This window comes from Oryctolagus cuniculus, chromosome 2 (assembly GCF_964237555.1).
Source record: "Oryctolagus cuniculus chromosome 2, mOryCun1.1, whole genome shotgun sequence".
NCBI classification, from domain to species: Eukaryota; Metazoa; Chordata; class Mammalia; order Lagomorpha; family Leporidae; genus Oryctolagus; species Oryctolagus cuniculus.
Genome location: NC_091433.1, coordinates 70,631,523 through 70,652,430, shown reverse-complemented (window position 1 = coordinate 70,652,430; position 20,908 = coordinate 70,631,523). Strand labels below are relative to the sequence as shown.

The following is a 20,908-nucleotide window of genomic DNA, read 5'->3' as shown; positions in this document are numbered from 1 at the left end:
ACTGATGGCTCTGGTAATTGGTCTCCTGCATTCATGTGGGAGACCTGGATGGAGTTCCTAGCTCCCAACTTTGGTCCCAGCCACCTGAAGCCATTGTGGACATTTAAGGAGTGAATCAGTCAGTAATGGGAGAGTTTTTATCTCTCTCTCTCTTCCTCTGTGTGCATGTGTGTTTGTGTCTCAAATAGTTATATATACACACGCTTTTTTTTAAATTAACAATTCTTAAAATATGTCAGAATTGATTATAATATGAGACCCAGCTTTATGTTGTCTATAGCAAACTCACTTGAAGTATAAAGAAGGATTAACGATGTACAATAATAACAAAAGGGTGTTGGCCGGCGCTGCGGCTCTATAGGCTAATCCTCCGCCTGCGGCGCCAGCACCCCTGTTGGGGCTCCGGATTCTGTTCCGGTTGCCCCTCTTCCAGGCCAGCTCTATGTTATGGCCCGGGAGTGCAGTGGAGGATGACCCAGGTCCTTGGGCCCTGCACCCGCATGGGAGACCAGGAGAAGCACCTGGCTCCTGCCATCGGATCAGCGTGGTGCTCTGGTCGCAGCGGCCACTGGAGGGTGAACCAACAGCAAAAAGGAATACCTTTCTCTCTGTCTCTCTCTCTCTCTTACTGTCCACTCTGCCTGTCAAAAAAAAAAAAAAAAAAAAAAAAAAAAAAAAAAAAAAAAAGGTGACAGGGATAACTATATTTGTTTCCAACAGAGCATATATCAGAGCAAGGAGAGTTACCTGGGGTTTCAAAGGGCTTTACATAATAATAGAAGGCCAGTTTCCCAAGAAGTTATCACAATTTTCAGTGTACATTCCTAACAACTGATGCTGTGCTTGGGCCATTTGTGCTGCTAGTGGTAGCTCATTGCTTTCAGCTTTCTCGTAAATGCAGTTGGTGCTTGTGAACTCCGGAATGGTATGAATCACACGCTTGGTGGAGTCAAGGGAGCTGAGCCTGACCCATGACCAGTACACCTGTGGCAGTTTGAGTGACCATTGCTGCCACAGGATTTGCAGGCCATTATGTTTTGTTAACCACAAGTCATATGCCACCTCAAGCAAAACAAGTTTATTCAAGTCTACCAAAATCTGTTTTCAGTAGTGACTTTTACAGAAGTAGGTTTGAAATCAAGATGACAAAACAAGAAGTAGCATTAATTTTAGTTATAAGCTCTACTGCCAATAAAGGAAAAAATAAAAGATGGTCATTGACAAAATATGTTTTTAAATAACCCAGACAAAGGAGATCTCATTCTCTAGCAACCAAAATCGGTGAAGCTAAAGATTTGCAAGAAGGTCAAGCTGAAAAATGTAGTAAATATATGGTGACTTTTCAGTTCATATTGGCGTATTTATATAAGTACCAACTTTTAATAATAAAATGTCTTTGAGCTACAATTTAAAAAAAAGAGAGAAAATGTAAGCTTAAATTATAGTAAGTGAAAGAAGTCAAGCTTAAATCTACATACTGTATTATTCCAATTCAATGACATTTTTAAAAAGATACAACTGAGGGCTGGCATTGTGGCATAGTGGGTAGAGCTGCCATATCATATGATCCTGTATTCTAGCTGCTCTGTTGCTATCCAGACACCTGCTAATGCCTGGCAAAAGCAGCAGCAGATGACACAAGTGATACCTAGAAGAAGTTCCTGGCTCCTAGAATCAGATCAGCCCAGCTCCAGTCATTGCGGCCATCTGGGGAATGAACCAGTGGGTGAAAGATCTCTCTTTCTCTCTTTTTCCTCTCCCTTTCTGTCTCTCCCTCTCTCTCTGCAACTCTTTCAAATAAATAAATAAATCTTAAAAAAAAGACACAACTGTAGAGACAGAAATAAGATGAGGATAAATAGTTGGAGCAAAGGATTTTTAGGGCAGTGAAACCACTGTGTGATATAAAAAAGGTGGATACACGTTATTACATGTCTGTATGGATCCATAGAATGTACAACACCAAGAGTGAACCCTAGGATAAACTGTGGACTCTGGGTGCTAAGATGTGAAGATATAGGCTCATCTATTGTGACAAATGCACAACCCTAGTGGGCGATGTTGATCATGGGAAGGCTATGCATGTATGGGAGCAATGGGTATATGGAGGATCTCTGTCCTCTGCTCAATTGTTTTGTAATCTTAAAGCTGATCTAAAAATAAATTCAAATTAAAAAAGACAAAGAAGGATTTCAGAAATCACAATTTCCTACTCTGTTAGAAATGTGTTTTTGTGGGGTCTCACGCTAGATCCTGGCAAGTATCAATAGCTACAGCCTGGGGCTTGGAAGAAATATGTATGAGAAAGCACATACTGCAGTCAGACATTGATTTGCTGATTCCAGATTTCACACTGTTGATATTTCTTTACCTCTACAGAAACAGATTTACTGAGAGCAATTTTTGCTGAACTGAGTTAAGTTCCTAAAAACTAATAGCCCAATCTGTCATTTGAAAGTTAACATTATGCCTGGTTCTAATTTTTTAAAGTTCTTTGCCAGTGTCTTAGACATATCAGTATTTATCACTCAAGGGAAGATTAGAAATATATACCAATTACCTTTTTGACTGGCTTGAGCAAGTGTCAACCTCCATCCTTCTACTCCTGTTTTCCTCTCAAGAGAAAAATTACTGCCTCTCTAAAATGAACTTGTAATTTCTTCACATTCACCAATCAAAAGAAAAAGAGTAATAACATAGATTGATGCTCATTTTACTGAGTACTAAATTGTTTTTCCTGAGCTCCAAAGAATAGCTGATAATTAACTGTCTTTAAATTAACACTTGAGAAATGCTTAGGGAAAAATAAGATTTAGGATTTACAAAAAATAATATTCTGCTGCATGTTCTTGTCAGTGAACCAACTGAGACAATTTATATCTTCAACAACCTTACGTCTTTGGTCTAAAGACAAAGTTTAGACAGGAGATTGTGACCCTTTCTATTTATTTTGGTACAATCTGCCCATGGATAATAGCTACAACGTGAATTAAATACTCTGAAGGACAAACTGAAAATTGTAAATATATTATAGTATTATAAAATTATCTTGTCTTTATTATTATCTAGTTTGAAGAATAACAATTGGAATAAACTGTGCTTTTTTCCAATTCTGTAATTTTATAATAATCTAAATAAATACATTTTAATACAGATGCTTATGCTCCTTTATATTTATGATAAATACTATAAATTCTCTATATTAACTATGAATATATTAGAATTCTGATTTGTATCAATTCACTCTTTATGAAGTGATTTTTTCCTCTGATTTTGTTAGGTTTTAGGAAATAATCTGCATACATAAGTAAAAATTTATATCTGTTGATGGCATCTTATCAACAACAATATTCCCACCCATATGCATTTATTGGCAGTAGGCCAAGCAACACAGGTAGGCATTTCCCATTTAGTCAAATTCTGATCCTTTAGATGATGTCTTGAAAAAAGAAAGAGAGGTGGGCTTTTGGCGCAGCGGGTAAGTCCCTCTACTTGAGACATTTGCATCCCATATCAGGATGCTGAGTCGAGTTCTGGGTATTCTACTTCTGATTCAGCTTCTTGCTAATGCACACCTCTGAAGCTGCAGATGATGACTTAGGCATTTGTGTCTTTGCCACTCACATGGGAGACTTGGATTGAGCCCTCAGCTTCTGGCTTCAGCCTAGCCTTGCCTGGACTGTTGTGGCATTTGGAGAATGTACCAGAAGATGAATGGTCTCCCTCTGTCTCTCTTTCAAGTGAAATTAAAAAAAGAGAAAGAATCTTAACTGAAAGGAAAAAATAAGGGCAACAAGTACCGAAAGGAGGGAATTTCCTTAAAAAATAGAATATTTTATAAGTATGCGTTTTATATTTATATTTGGAATTTGTATCTTATGAGTACTTTTGTGTTTTGGATGTTTTCATTTTTATATTTTGATTATTGTTATTCTATATTTATGATGTTTATACATGTGTATACATACTGCAAAACAAATAGATTAAGCTAATCAACACATCCATCATACATATCTTCTTTTTGTGCATGCTGGGAGTATTTAAAAATCTACTCCCAGTAATATTCAATTACATACTACAATATTGTTATATATAGTCACCATGCTGTACAATGAGTCTACAGAACTTATTCTTCCTAACTCAGACTTTTTACTCTTTGACCAATCCTTCTCCCTCCCTCACCCCTCAACCCTGGGTAAGCACCATTCCACTCTACATCTATGAATTCAACTATTTCAGTTTCCAGGTATAAATAAAATCATGTAACATTTATCTGCTTCTTGCCTATCTCATTTAGAACAATATCCTCTAGGTTCATTTATGGCTATACAAATAACAGTATTTCTTTTTATTTTTTTTAGGCTGAAGAGTATTCCATTGTATGTTTTCTTCTCCTTCATCTATTGATAAATATCTAGATTGAGTCCATATCTTGTCTCTTGTAAATAATGCTACCATGAATATAGTAGTGCAGATCCCTTCAACGAAAATATTACATTTTCTTTGGATACATACCTATACCCAGAAGTGGAGTTGCTAAATACTGTTTTCTATTTTGAAACTGTTGGGAAACCTCCATACGGTCCCATATGGCTATACCAAATCATGTTCCCACCAGCAACGCAGAGGTGATGCCTTTTCCTCTGGAAATTTTTTTTTTTTAAAAGATTTGTTTATTTATTTATTTATTTTAAAGGCAGAGTTACAGACAGGCAGAGATGGTGGTAGAGAGTTCCATCCACTGGTTCACTCCCCAGATGGCCTCAACAGCCAGAGTTGTGCTGATCCAAAGCCAGGAGCCAGGAGTTTCTTCCCGGTCTCCCACACAGGTGCAGGGGCCCAAGGATTTGAGCCATCTTCCACTGCTTTCCCAGGCCATAGCAGAGAGCTGGATGGGAAGTGGAGCAGCCGGGTCTCAAACTGGTACCCATATGGGATGCCGGCACTACAAGACTGTGGCTTTACCTGCTATACCATGGTACTGACCCCAGATTTTATTTTATTTTAAAATACTCACTTATCTAGTTAACTGTTTCCCATCAACCAGTGGAAATTAAGGTGAAGAAATTATTTTACATAATCATAACAAATTATTTTATTATGATGTTGTTTCATGCACCATTAAATGATATAACTAAATATGATTTTCAAGTTGTGTTCCCCAGAAAATGATATGTTGCAAACCAGTGCCAATCATACCCTGAAAAACAAAATTCTGATCACCATAATCTCAAATGTACAAAACCCAAAAGGTCAAAATTCCAAAAGTTAAAAATCTCAAAAATCACTATCCCAAAAGACTAGAATCCCAAATGTTGTAAATTTTATGTTAAAACTTTTAGCTTTAAAATCTAGTCTTTTTTAAAAATTCTTTTAAGTATCAGTTGATAATCACTAGTGGTTTAGTGCAGAATAAACATTACATTTAAACACAGAGATTAATACTTCGTGGCTTTTCTTCCGTCTCTGTCATTTTCCATTATAATTCTTCCTCTCTGACCTCTCACTTATTCCTTACTTCTCCAACTAATTTCTATTCCTAAACAGTGTATGTGAAAATTTCTTTTTTATCCATCTCCTCTTTCCTTGATACTATCCTACACCCATGCCAACTACTTTCATGTAGCTCGTAATTCCATAGCCAAGTTCAAATATATCTTATTTTATGGATGTTATAGAAACGTGACCAATCGAATTCTTTGCAAGGACCTCTTAGAGCACTTGAAGGGGCTGGGGCAATTGAAACTCCTTGAAGTTTAATCCCCATATGCACCTCAGCAAATCTTCCTCAACTCTGAATATTAGCTAAATCTTTCTCCATAATTCCATGGTCATGTATTCAATTACTCGTTCACCAAACTTTCCTAGTGCAGTTAGTACATATAAGGTGTTATTCTAAGTATGAGGGTCACACAGATGTACAATAAAAAAAAAAATCCCTCTTCTTCCTGATCTTTTCTTTCACTGCAGAACAAGCAAATAAAGAAATAAATTAGAGTATTTTAAATAGTTATAGAAGCTACAGAGAAAATGAAATGAGAGATGATAAAGATATCTGGGTAATGAGAAACTTTAAAATAGTCTTGGAAATTGACTCAGAAGATGATATTCTGAGGCCTCACAAACATAAACCAGCTCTGTAAATGTTTAAGGAGAAATTGTTTCAAATAGAGCAAACAGAAAGTGCAAAAGTTCAAAGGCAAGATAGTGTACATGTCCACAGAATATTGGTTGTGTGTGGTTAGAGTAGGATGTAGGATGGTAGAAAATGAGAGGCAACTGTGGGATTGTACAAAGCTTTAAAGGCAAGATTTGTGAGGCTGATGGATGTCATTCTAAATGGAATAGGCCATTCCCTCCTGCATGTTCCAAAGCACAACGGCAAGAGACCTAAACCTAATTTGTCATCTTTCTTCCAAAACATATTAATAATCTTTGTTGCCCATCTCAGTTAAAAAGCCTAAAAAAAAAAAAACCCTCCAACTCTGTCCCATAATTCTTTCTAGATTTTCAGTTCTCGTTAATTACCAAATCCTATTAGTTGCTTCTTCCTCTTAAATGTCCCTCATTCCACACTCCTTTCCATATGACTGTCACTGCTCCAGCTTGCAACTTAAACATCTTTCTCTAGAATCTCATCCCACCTCCTTAAAAGACACACCGCCTCTAGTTTTATCCTCTTGACTTAGTCTTTGCATAGCAGCCATCATAACCTGTCTTAAACAAACATCTGTCATGCCATGTCTCTCGTATGTTAAAGCTCCCCAATGGTTCATTACTGTATAAAGTGTGTATCTTTAGGCACGGAATTGAAATTGTTTATGCTTGGTTCTTACCTACAACTCTGATCTCCAACCTGTCACAAAAATTAATTCTCCAACAAAACCAAACCTCTTTCAATTTCTTTTATGTTTTCACTGTTCAAAACTATTCTTAGTGCATTTAGAAAGACTCACTTCATTGTATCCCTTGTGATGAGCCTGCAAAATTCATCCTTAAACACAGAGTTCTGTGTCACTTTTTTTTATAAAGAATACTTTCCCTGAACACTCACACTCTCTTCACTCCCCCACCAGCCCCCTTCTCCAAACAAACACACGCAAACCATCACTACCAGCATCACTTGATTTACTGCCTCTGGGCCATCTCTGCTGTACTTTGCAAACAACTTCAGTGCTATTTCTTCCCCAAGCTGTTATCCTTTATAAGGATTCTATCTGCCTCAAGCAATATGTGATGAGAAGCCTCCAGAGCTTGTGCCTGAACAACATAATGATCAATCATAGTCATAAAATGTTAGACATACAAGTGATTTAAACATCATCAAGGTCATTCCTGCACATTACGAATGAGGAATTTGAAAACCTCTAAGATTATGTAGACAAGGTCACCATAGATAGCTTTCTTCAAAGAGCTTATCTTTTTTAAAAGAGATTTATTTATTTATTTTATTTATTTTTTATTTGAGTTACAAAGAGGCAGAGACTGGGTTGGGGAGAGAGAGAGAGAGAGAGAGAGAGAGAGAAGGTTTTCGATCCACTGGCTCACTCCCTAGATGGCTGCAATGGCTGGAACTGTGCCTATCTGAAGCCAGGAGTCAGGAGCTTCCTCTGGGTCTTCCACATGGGTGTAGGGGCCCAAGGACTTGGGCCATCATCTATTGCTTTCCCAGGCCATGGCAGAGAGCTGGATGAGAAGTAGAGCAGCCAAGTCTCAAATCTGCACCCATATGGGGTGCATGCACTGCAGGTGGTGGCTTTACCCACTACTCCACAGTGCTGGCCCCAGAGAGCTTATCTTTTTTTTTAGATTTATTTATTTATTTGAAAGAATTACACAGAGAGAGAAGGAGAGGCAGAGAGAGAGAGAGAGAGAGTGAGAGAGAGAGGTCTTCCATCTGCAGGCTCAGTCTCCAGTTGGCCACAACAGCCAGAGCTGTGCCAATCTGAAGCCAGGAGCCAGGAGCTTCTTCCAGGTCTCCCACATGGGTGCAGGGGCCCAAGGACCCAGGCCATAGCACAGAGCTGGATTGGAAGTGGAGAAGCCGGGTTTCCAACTGGTGCCCATATGGGATGCTGGTGCTTCAGGCCAGGGCGTTAACCCGCTGTGTCACAGAGAGCTTGTCTTTAAAACCCACCTAACAGCCTGGATTTAGCCTGGAGATTTGTGCTCCAACTGACCTTGCTTCCTTCTCCCATATTTACTCTCATGGATAGTATCTTAAACAGAGAGCTGATGGATAGATACGTATTTATTCATTTTGTTTATGCTAAACACTGAATCAGTATTTGTACAACAAATGAATGAAGGGGCTAGCACTATCTTGTAGCAGGTAAAGTCATCGCCTGTGGCACAGACATCCCATAAGGGCACTGGTTCCAGTTATGCCTGCTCCATTTCCAATCCAGCTCCCTGCTAACGTGCCTGGGAAAGCAGCAAAGGATAGCAGAGTCCTTGGTACCCTATACCCACCTGGGAGACCCAAAAAAAGTTCCTGGCTTTTAATCAGTCCAACTCTGGCCATTGAGGCCATTTGGGGAGTGAACCAGGAGATGGAAGTTCTCTCTTTCTCTCTGTCCCTCCTGCCTTTCCCCATAACTCTGCCTTTCCAATGAATATATAAATCTTAAAAAAAAAAGAATGAAACAATAGTCTTGAGCTTGCCATAACCTACTGAATACCATTAACAAGTGTGCTTCCTTATTGCTTTATTCATTAATACTTTATTCAAAAACTTATTTTACCACTTTTATATGCTTTCATACAAAACGATGTATTTTGCGACTTGCCCCAAACGGCAGAGTTAGAAACATACCAGGGGATTCCAATTCAATCCCATCAAGGTGACATGTACCAATGACATCCCACTAGTCCAAGTGATCAATTTCTGTTCACAATTGATCATAATGACAGGACTAAGAGTCAAAGGGATCACATAAACAAGACTAGTGTCTGCAAATACTAACTGATAGAATAAAAAAGGGAGAGAAAGATCCAACATGGGAAGCGAGATACACAGCAGACTCATAGAATGGCAGATGTTCTAAACAGCACTCTGGCCTCAGAATCAGCCCTGAAGGCATTTGGATCTGGCTGAAAAGCCCATGAGAGTATTTCAGGCATGGAAAGCCAAGACACTCTGGGGAAAAAAAAAATGACCTAAATGAAAGATCTCGAGTGAGATCCCAGTGGAAAGAACAGGTCTTCAAAGAAGGAGGTACATTTCTCTGAAGGGAGGAGAGAACTTCCACTTTGACTATGACCTTGTCTAAATAAGATAAGAGTCGGTGAACTCAAAAGGCTTCCATAGCCTTGGAAACTCATGACTGGAGCATAGGGAGATTACTGATGCCATAAACAGGAGTGTCAATTTGTAAAGTCAACAACAGGAGTCACTGTGCACTTACTCCTCATGTAGGACCTCTGTCCTTAATGTGCAGTACATTGTGAAGTAATGCTATAACGAGTACTCAAACAGTATTTTTCACTTTGTGTTTCTATGTGGGTGCAAGCTGTTGAAATCTTTTCTTAATGTATACTAAACTGATATTCTGTATATAAAGAGAATTGAAAATGAATCTTGATGTGAATGGAAGGGGAGAGGGAGTGGGAAAGGGGAAGGTTGCCAGTGGGAGGGAAGTCACTGGGGGGGGAAAGCCTCTGTAACCCATAAGCTGTAATTTGGAAATTTATATTCATTAAATAAAAGTTAAAAAAATGTATTTTGCATGGAGAAAAAAGAGAATGTGGTCTTTGCATTCCAGAAAATCATAGAGAAATGAAACATAACCAAAATACTAAATACAATTAAAAGAAGAATGAATATACTAAGTACATGATTTTACTAAAAAAAAGGAAACAGATTTTTAGAGAAATTTGTATTTGAGCTAATGTATTCATTCATGGCCAAGCGTCAAGTTTAATAACAATACTACAATAAAAGGAAACTACAAGATCAAGCATGAAATCATCAAGCGGTGTTGTTTATGCTCCTTTCTTGAATCAATCTCATAATTGACAGAACTATTTGTTTATTGTTCTATAAAATTAGAACCTAGATAAGTGAAATAATATTCACATGACCATACAATTTGGTATTGTTTTATTTCTTCTCTCTTTATTCTTACTTACATAGTTTCAAACATTTCAGCTTTACAGTGTAATTTAGTTTTCCTTCTGAACCCTCTGAGGTCGGGATAAGGCCAGAATTCATTTCTGATTCCCCTTCTGCTGATATGAACAACACGCTGATTTTGCTTGCCACAAGAATTACTGTGATGAGGTTCTACAAATAAATGGTTTGGCAAATTGAAATAAAATAGAAATTTCTCTTGCTCACATGATGAGACTGTATCCTATTTCACAGTTTAACAAATTCAGACAAACTTTCTTTTTCCACTTGGTTTTTCATATTTGTTCACTCGATCTGCATCCAAAGACAAATATGTATCTGCATAACCCATTCTTAGTCATAGATTTCTGGAAGTCTAGAAAGGAAAGAATTACTGGAAATCACCAGCCTAATTTCCAAATATAAAAGTTTACAGAGTCCACATAAACATCCCAAAGCTCTAGCCATGTATTTTATCTTATTTACTGTAAAGTTCCTCACATCACTTCTCAAGGTTTTCTATGGTCATTTTAAAACACTGAGTCAAATCTTTCCCTTGTTCCTAAAGGATGTGGTAAGATTTTTTATCTTTGATTTGAGTTCTATTTCATGTAATTAGAAGATATTTCTAATTCTAATAATTCATGAATAAATAAATATAGTTAGTATGGAAAAAGGAAAGAATAACCATCTAACTCATATCTATACACATAGATGTGATACAGATGTATGTGAAATTAACATCCTACTAATACTTAAATTAATGAATCATGGATTTGCTTTAATAATTTCAAAGTACTTTCAATACATACCTCACTATATCTCCACAACTTAGTTATTTAAATGAGGATGTTGAAACTAAATGACTTATCCAAGGTCACATATAAGTTTTTCACATAACTGGATTGTATTAAAATAATATTTAAGCCGTGTTGTAGATTGTTTTTACATATGCAAATTTACTCCTTATACATGATCTTTTATTTTGTGATTAAATTTCCAAAGGGCATTTTTGACATTCACATTAGCTTAGTTCAAGTGGAAATTAATTTTCTCTTGACAAGTGTTATGAATTTCAAAACAGCCCCTGTGCACATTTCTTAAAAAGGTTATTTGTATTACAAATATTCATAGCAGAGATATATAAGCTTTCATTATGCAGACATATCTTTCTATACATAGCACCATTTTAAGTTGATGAAATCAGTATTCTGTGATGTCATTGGGAAACTGGTCTCCCACTTCATGATTATATTGTTGTTTTATAGCTTACTTAAATATTATTTTAATGTTTAATTTTAATCTTGTATATTTGATAATGAAATTGATACAAATTCACCTGCCAAGAAATAAAAACTATTTATCCATAATAAATCCATGTACTAAAAGTAGCTACTCCTCGCTATTGTGATTAGTATTTGAGCACTCAAGCTCAAATGCTGCAAGTGTGGAGTTCCTCTGGACAGGAGCTGCACATTACACAGCAGCTGTAGGGGACCATACAAACACAGCAGCAGCACTTCCGTAGACTAAGTTTCTTCATTCCTGCAACCGTGAAATAAACCAAAATGCTGAAGCATCTGGCAGGATATGTGGCAGCTGGAAAATCCCCTAACCACACATTTTAAAGCCCTTAAGATGCCTGTGGTTTAACTCACATATATCATTATTCTAACATTCACTAAAATAAAATGTATTTATACATTAATGAATATTGACTTCATGTATATCAGAATGACAGTTTGCAACAATTTCCTCATAGTGCCTTAGAATTTGTGTGCTAGGTAGCAACTTAAAGAATAATTTAGCTTTCTTTCTAGTTTGAACAAACCTTAAAAAAAAGAAAATGTCTCCAAGCACTGATCCCTCTTGTTTTGTCTTCTTTCATTCAAAATATTGAAATATTCAAGGAGTATTTCATCTTCATTCATAAAATGTAATATTCATTTCCAGGGAAGTTTTAGTTTTAGAAAAATATTTTAGCAAGGTAAATTTAATGTGTAAATATTTGTATATGTATAGATGTATACAAAGGCACTTTAATAAGTATGTAGAAAATTAAATTAGAAGATAAGTTTGTTTTGGCTCAAAAAATCTTGAAATTCACCCATAGATTTTTTTCATAAAACACACTTCTCATTAACATTTGGAAGATCCCTTATGCAATTTTACATAGAATTTTCATAAGTGCTCACTCTTAGTTTTTCTTCAGTAAGTCATTTTGTTGCTACTTTTTTTTTTACAAAGAGGAATTAGATGTGAACATGCATGTGTTTTAATCTTTCCATAATTTCCATTGCTAAAAAGAGTTTTCTTCTATAAAGTTTTTTTTTCACTTAAGACAAGTCTATCTTTTGCCCACCCAGGTAAGAATTTTTCCACTGAAAAATAAGTGGAAGATTCTCAGCCGGCACAGGATAATGCCTTGTTTGACACTGGGAATTATACAAATCTGCACAAATATGTGTGGCTGTTTCCCATCAGTAAATGGTCTTTCTTATTAGGGGACCACCTGCAATTTCCTGGCTGCTGTCTCCCCCTGCCATAAACCATTCAGATAGATTATGAAGATCCATTGAGTGAGCACTGCATACTGAAAATGTCGTTCTAAAACTAAGATGGCATGTACAATGGCTCTAGACATGAACTCTTAGGACCCAAACCAGCTCTAATGAATCTGATTCTCACATTTTTTGTTCAACATTGGTGGTGTTTTTATACCAGTTGAGCCATTTAATTTTATTTTGCACTGAGTGCTTCTGGTACAACATGAAATGTGAGTGAAGCACTGTTCATTCTGTCAGATAGTTCCTTATCCCATTTTCCTTCTGGTGGCTGTATAATGTTTTCTTCTTCATTTTTATTTGAGTATCTAAGATGACAGATTTGAGACTGTCCAGGCTAAAATTAAATATATGTGAGTATATGCTTGATAGAAACCAAGTCATCTAGAAGAACACACAACAGAAAATGCAAGGTGCCGGTGCTGTTGTAAATGGGTTCTAGTTCAAGTCCTGGCTGCTCCACTTCCGATCCAGCTCTCTGCTATTGCCTGGGAAAGCAGTGGACAATGTCCCAAGTCCTTGGGTCCCTGCACTCCTATGGGAGACTCAGAAGAAGCTCCTGGCTCCTGGCTTCGGATAGGCTCAGCACCAGCCATTGCAGCCATCTTGGGAGTCAAGCAGTGGATGGAAGACCTCTCTCTCTCTCTCTCTGCCTCTGCCTCTCTGTAACTCTGCCTTTCAAATAAATAAATAAATAAATCTTTAAAAAAGAAAATACAAATAATTAGAGATTATGTTATCACCAGAAGCCACACAATTATCTCTAACTTGGAAACATTAAAAAATTAAAAATCCTTAACTTCTCAATGCTAGTAACAAGATTATTTCAATTTCACTGTAAATTCAGATATGTGATAATGTATTTTTGTAAATACATCCATCATTACAAAAATTTTAAAACATACATTTTAATATAAGGAAATCAAAACAAAAAAACCCTTGCTTTTTGAAAACTTCTCATGACTATTTGATAAATACAAATTTATGCCCTTTGTGGGGGGCAGTGGGAAACGGAGCACTGATAACTGTTGTGATCACCATCTTTTCTTCCACTGCTCCTCACCATATGTGAATTTGGTCATTTAGGAAGCTGCATTTCTTCCAGTCTTGGAATATAGGTGTTTGTTAGCACATTTGCATTCCTTGCTTACAAGACCTTAGATTTGTCTCCTCTGGAGCTCTCTGTCATTAGGACCAGAAGCTTATCACTTTGAGCTGTCTCTGTGATGGAGTTTTCTTAAAACTGCCTTGAAACCCTCATCCTAAAATACTATGCTGGGATCACTTGTTCATTTTAAATAGTCTTTAGAGCCATCTTTTATAAAAGGAAATTGAAAGCCTCTTTATCTGAGTAATTAAATGAGGTACAAGTTGTTGGATATGAGAAGAGACATTTAAACCCTACAAATAAAAGCCTTTCTGGGAAGAGTCGATTACTTTTCAGGTTGAATAAGTGCTGTAGGCTTTATTGCTATTAATGAGAATGTTATCGGTTTAGAACTTTAATTTTGATTCTAACCGTGGTTTTAGGAGAAATTATGTCTTCTATAATTTACTTGAATGAATTAGTTTTTTTGTGAATAAAAACTAAAGAGTTTATCTAATGAGCTATATTAAACAGCCGCTGGTATTTATACAGCACTTAACTATTTTGCTCAAAGTATTCAAAGAATAAAATTCAAAATTTAACAACAAATACAGAAAAATTTCATTATCGCAATATAGAAAATGTGGGCTGGATGGATAGAGATAGTTAGATGGAAAAACAACCTCGATTAATGGATGAGAGGATTGGTCTTTTTTGATAGTCAGTAAGAAGCCTGCCCAAATTTAGAATTCATGGAAAAACTTATTAGAATATCTTATATCTTTTAAATAAATGATCTATACTGGTAAGTTTGCCACAAAGAAAATGTAAATCCATATGGCTTCATCAATGCACAAATTCTTCAAATTAGTACTTGAAAGAATGTAAAAGTAAGTAATGAAAACATCAATATTCACAGATAGAGTGATCAAGAAGAGAAAATTAGAGCATTTAATTTTTACAGAATGTCCCAAACAAGAGCAATCTCATGTTCTATTACTTGATTGATGACATAGGGGACACATTGGCATAGTTGCAAAGACTAGACTTTTTAATAAATGTAATGCATGGGGCAGAGTCAACTATATATCAATATTTGGAAAAAAGAATAATGTATCATGAACTCCACATTACACACAAAGAACATAAAATCTACTTCTAGCTGGACTGCAAATCTAAGTTTGAAAGGCAAAATAATGAAAATCATAAAATAAACAAAGGAAAATATCTTCACAGTGTCGCTCCCCCTCTTCATGGAGGAACGACACTAAACCCTGCCTAGGCTTCATATCCGAGTCACGGCACCATTATGTCGCTCCCCCTCTTCATGGAGGAACGACACAGGACCCTGCGCTGTTCTTTCATCTGCTCGGCCCTCCCCGGGTTTGCTGCTGGTTCTTCCCGGGTTGGCTGCCGTCCCTTCCACCTCCGTGGAAGGGCGGTTCCCCCTGGCCACTTTCCCCACTTCCGCGGGGGAGCGGCACACCGCCGGCCGGCTCTCTCGGGGGCTGCACAGGTGTTCCTCAGGTGTTCCCCTTAGATGTTCCTCGTGCATGTTGTCTCTCTCCTCCTTTATAGTCCTCTTCCACCAATCCGTGCTCTGCTACCCACACACCGAGTACGCTGCTCTCCTTCAATCAGGAGTAGGTCCTACAGTTTATTGGTTGAACTGGAGGCAGCTGTGTAGAAGCTGTTTCTCCCTTCTCAGCGCCATATTGTGGGAGAGCAGATGCATAGAATAAGTCTTAATTCCAGTAACTTAGTCTAGTCCGAGTTGCTCCCCACATCACAGTCATGGGCTTGAGGATCTGTAAATAGATCAACAAAGTTCTGTAAATAAATAAGGCACCATTCATATTAAAAGCCACGCATGACCAGCTATAGAATTAAAAGAGGAAGAAAGGAAGAAATGAAGAGAGGGTTGAATGGAGGGAGGAAGGAGGAAAAAGGGAAGAAAGGAAGGAAAGAAGGAAGAGGGAGGGAGGGAGGGAGGGAGGGAGGGAGGGAGGGAGAGAGGAAGAAGGAAGAAGGAAGAAGGAAGAGAGAGAATAAGAAAAGAAACTGTCAAGCTGTTTGGGCATTTGGAGAGTCAGTCAGAGGATGGGAGCTCTTCTAAGCAAAATACATTATAGCAGGAAAAACTATCCCTATTTGTTTCTACCTATATATTTATATCTCTGTCTACAATTGTATATATCTTACATACATAAACATAGGACACAAAGGTCAAGGCTGTGTCAGAACTGAAACCAGGAACTGGGGACGCAGTCCTGGTCTCCCACATGGGTAACAGGAACCCAATTACTTAAGCCATAAATGCTATCTCCCAGAGTCTGCATTAACAGGAAGCCGGAGTCAGGAGCTGGAAGCTGCAGTTGGCACTCAAATCTCGGCACTCTGATGTGAGATGTGGGCAACTTAACTTGCTAGGCTACCCGCCTGCCCCAGAACAAATTAAATGTGCATCAATAGGTGAATGGCTAAACAAAATATGGTATGTATACCTATACAAGGTAATAACACTCAATAATCCATAAAGGCAAAAAAATGAGTAAATCTCAAAACAATTATGTTGGAAAAACCCAATATACACTATATATTTAAAGTAACTAGATTTAGTTTTATTTTATAATGTCAATATATTTACATAAAATTTATATAAATTCTATAAAATTCAATCAAATATATGGTGACAGAAAAAGTCCAGTAGTTCTTGGGGATGAGAACAGCGATTGGATACGTATTGATAGTAGGGGCACCAGGAAACATTTTATGGTCATATTTGCTAGTTTTATTTTCAGAAAGTTTACCAATTGCAAATTGTATTAGCTTCCTAGAACTGATGTACAATAAATTGGTTGACTTAAAATTGCAGATATGTATTGTCTCACTGTTATGGAGAATACATGTCCAAAATCATGGTGTTGGCAGGACCATTCTTCCTTCGAGCCTTGTTGGGGAGAATCCTTTCTTGCCCAATTTAGTTTCTGGTAGTTCCAGATGTTTCTTGATTTGTAGCAACTTCACATCATTCTTTGCCCATATCTTAACTTCACCTATTTTCTTCTGTGTCTGTGTCTATTCCCAAATGTCCCCATTCTTATAGGAACCCAAGTCATATTGGATTAATGACCCACCATACTCTAGTACAACCTAATCTTAACTAATTACATGTGTAGTAACCCTATCCCAAATAAGGATCCTCTTCCCTAATGAGATCCAAGGGCTCAAATTTTAATATATCTTTTTGGGGAATATATATGTTACAATTTGTCAAATCGTAATTTAACACATATACTTAATTATACCCAAAGTCAGTTTGGTAAATTTAAGCATTGAAAAAAAAAAAAAAAAACAGTTCTCTGGGGAAATAAAAAAAAAAGAAAAAAAAGCAGTTCTTATAAGCAAATTACATATTAATAGGCCAATTCTAAAGCAGATTTACAGAAAAAAAATAGGAACAAAAGTGTAGCTATATCATATGCATTGAAAAAGAAACTGAAAAATATCACATAGTGGGTGACAGGTATTTGGTCTAGCAATTAAGAAACAAGTTAAAATCCCTGAGTCCCATATCACAGTGCCTGGGTTTGAGTCCCAATTTCACCTTTCTACCAATGCACAATGTAGACTCTGTGAGGTTGGGTCCCTACCACCTTGTGGCAAATCTGGATTGAATTCCTGGCTCCTGACTTCAGCCTGGCACAGTCCTGACAGATACACATATTTGGGAAGTAAAGGGCAAATGGGAGAGCTTGTTCGTTTTCTTTCTCTCTCTCTCTCTGTCTCTCTCTCTCTCTCTCTTTCCCCCTTTGCCTGTCAAATGAAAAAAAAAAATGTTTAAAAAGCCTACAAGACACAAAAGAGGAGTGAGTCCCATGAGAGTTTCCCTCAGGAGAGAAAGAGAAGTTGTCAAAAAGATTCAGAGCTACATGATTTTGTCTGTGGGTGTCGAACATATGTGTGATGCATGACTGACTTCCTGTCTGAAAGGTATTTTGCAAAAAATGGTGGTATAAAACACCAGATTTTGAAAGAATAAAATAGCATTCTATGTGTTCAAACCTTAAAGAGTTGTTTCAATGGCTGGAAAGATATTTCAAACATCTACATAATGAAAGGAAATACTTTTACAGGAATATTTAAGTATCTTCAAATATTAACATCTATAAAACAAGAAAATAATTTAAAATAAGAAAAAATATTTAAAAATAAGTTTAGCTCACAGTGATTATTAAAATAAATTTATATGTTTAGGAATGCATTCTAGTATTTGACAGAATGAAATATAAACCAATCAAAATAATTTTCATTTAGTGCAAAAATTTTGATTTTGGGGGTAAGCAATAATGAGAATGAAATATCCTTGAATGTTTCATAATTAGAAACCACCTGGAAAGATTAAATGGGAATTTCATATCCCAAACAATAGAAAATCATAAGAAAAGCAAATTAAACATAGAGTTTCCTTCCATGTTTTAGAGTTTAGAATGAGTTCCAAATGTCACCTGAATTTAGTCTCTAAGAACTGTGTTACCCAGAGAGATTGTTTACTTCCAAAAATTACTGGATTTATTTTCCTTCTGGATAATTCTTAGCAGCATCTAAGCATTTATGATCCCCAGGCCATTTTTTCACCTACAAGACCTCTTCTTGTTTCATTTTGAGATTTTTACTAATAAAATTTTTGAGTGTCTACTGACTTAGTACACGATCTGTTAATTTATTGCAGTCAGTGTGCTTAGGATCAGACATTACTGAGTCTGCAGTTACACTTTCAGTCCAAAGTGACATCTTGTTTTTCCTGTTGTCCCAACATTTAACACAATGTGATGCCCAGAAATAGACTTTGACTAGCTCTCTCCTCTGGTTGGAGGTCTAGTGTAGTTCCAGGCTCTGCCAGTAACCAAAGAAATCCATGTCATAGCCCACTGGGGTTGAGGTTTGGCACTAATCTTTGGATGCATCCTTATGGGAAATCCTTCCATGTGTCAAACACCATTTTCACTGCTGGAAAAAATCTCTGAAGGTGGCATGAGAGTAAATGGGAGAAATATATCTTATCTTTATCAGTTTTAAGAGACTAGTTTTTTTAACTGTCATTCTTTTCTCTGTCCCTCATCCTCCTAAACTTCAGTGATCAAGAAAGTCAATTTGTTCCACTTATGCATTTAACAATGGAGAACAATCCTTGGGGGCTCTTTTAAGATTACATTATGTGTAATTATCTGGTCTCAAGTGAACAAGACCCTAATTACTTCTGAAAGAAGGTGCCTAAATGATATACATTGACCCTACTTCCAATTTGTTTTGCTCACAGCAACTGAGGAAAACATTTGGTGACAGAAATACAATGTATAGTCTAATTTGGCATGCAATGAATATTTTCAGCAAAGCTAATCTCAGTCTTCTAGAGAAAAGACTAATCTTCCATTGCCATCGACACAATAGGTCAATAACTATGTTCACATTTTTCATATGCCTCCTGCTATGTGCTCCAATAAGAAAATCATGAGTAGATATTAAACACTTATCATTTATAATGCAGTTTAGAAATGTAATATTACACTTCATTCATCTATTTCTCAAAACAAATATGTAAACTAAATAATTTTTGTCATTTCCAGTAATTAATTTAAAGCTTTAGTCACAGAGAGTTTGGGAATTCATCTAAACACAACATAAATAACAACCAGTGCTAATACTGAGTTGTGGAATACTGGTAAACTGCATTTTAATGTGAAACTGTGATAAATATTCAAGTTGCTCTCTGATACTTATAAAAGTTCTGTTGTATTATCATCCTCACTGGATTTCTAATCCTTGCTTGATAAAAAATTCAAAATGGAAAGATTAAATATTATACTTCTTTATTTTTGCTTGTTTCTTTTCTTTTTAGTTACTCTTTCTTTTATTTGATGATATAGCCACTGTATCTCTGTGTGATAGCAAATGAGTGTCTTTCCCTTGATATGAGCATTAACTTTAATGTGTTTTATTTTACCTGTGTTTTTCCCATGGGCACTGCTCTGAGTGCATACTCTGCCTCAAGTACTTTGAAGTCTACAAATTCTCTTAGAAAACTTCATGTAGTTCTTATCAGTGTGAATCTTTTCTCCAGTTTCCCAAATATAGTTTCAAAACTTCAATCAGAAGTTATAAACTGGCAGCCCTTGAGGGAAATTCTTTCAACAAATGTATTTCTATTGCAATGATTGTTGTGTGTTTTGGTTTTGGTGCTAGTATTTTCTAATTGAGTGACTTCACATTTAAAAATCAGAACATCAACATCGGCTCAACACAGATGCCAACAATTGCTATTTTTCTTACTTGACCCACTTTGTCCATGTATTACTTGCCTGTCCAAACTGCCAATGGAGAGTGCACTGCATGATTAATTTGCATCCAGAGAGCTTGTATATAGTAAATTCTAAAAGTTTTCCCTTACTCCCCACTTCACACTGAGGAATTATACCTCTCCTTTTCCTGCTAAAATTGGATTATTGTTAAATTCAAAGCTGGGGCCTTGCAAAATTTTAAAGTACATAGTAAAAGGTTACTGTTACCCTACAACTTAATTTCTATACCCATTTGAAACCTGTTTCAACTTATGTGTATATATGTTCCATATATAGGTATATGATACATTATTCACATATAAAACTCACATTGTAGTTAATGGTTTTTGTTTCTGTGTCCTAGTATTTGAATTATAAAAGAATTTTGGACCAGGAAAACACTTAACAAAAAGTATTAAATCATTACTAAACCAGAAGAAATATAGTAAGGGGCAAAATGGTGGCAGGAAAATAAATCCTCTTGGAATACACAAATTGTATTGTACAGTTGAACACCTTGCTGTGAGGTTAAATCTCTCTATGCATGAAATATTGCTTGAATAGTGTTAGAACAGCACAAAGGAAGTATAAGAGCAATTTTGTTGATCCAAAGGCTGGTACAAATGCTGGCCAAGTTGTTTCTTGAGGTCAAGGTCCTATTCAAAGGTTAAATCATTCTGGAGCATTTGGGGCCTTGAGTTTACCCTAGTTTCTGAGAAATATCCACATGGGAAGAGCTGTAGAATAAAATCATCCTGGGTGCCTGCATCATGGCTCAGTGGGCTAAACTGCTACCGGCAACACCGGC

At 36.6% G+C, this 20,908-nt stretch overlaps 1 pseudogene; it reads left to right on the top strand.

Moving 5' to 3' along the window:
* The first annotated feature begins 971 nt into the window (after positions 1-971).
* LOC100337955 (uncharacterized) overlaps positions 972-20,908 on the top strand; it is an 86,657-nt pseudogene continuing 66,720 nt past the window's right edge.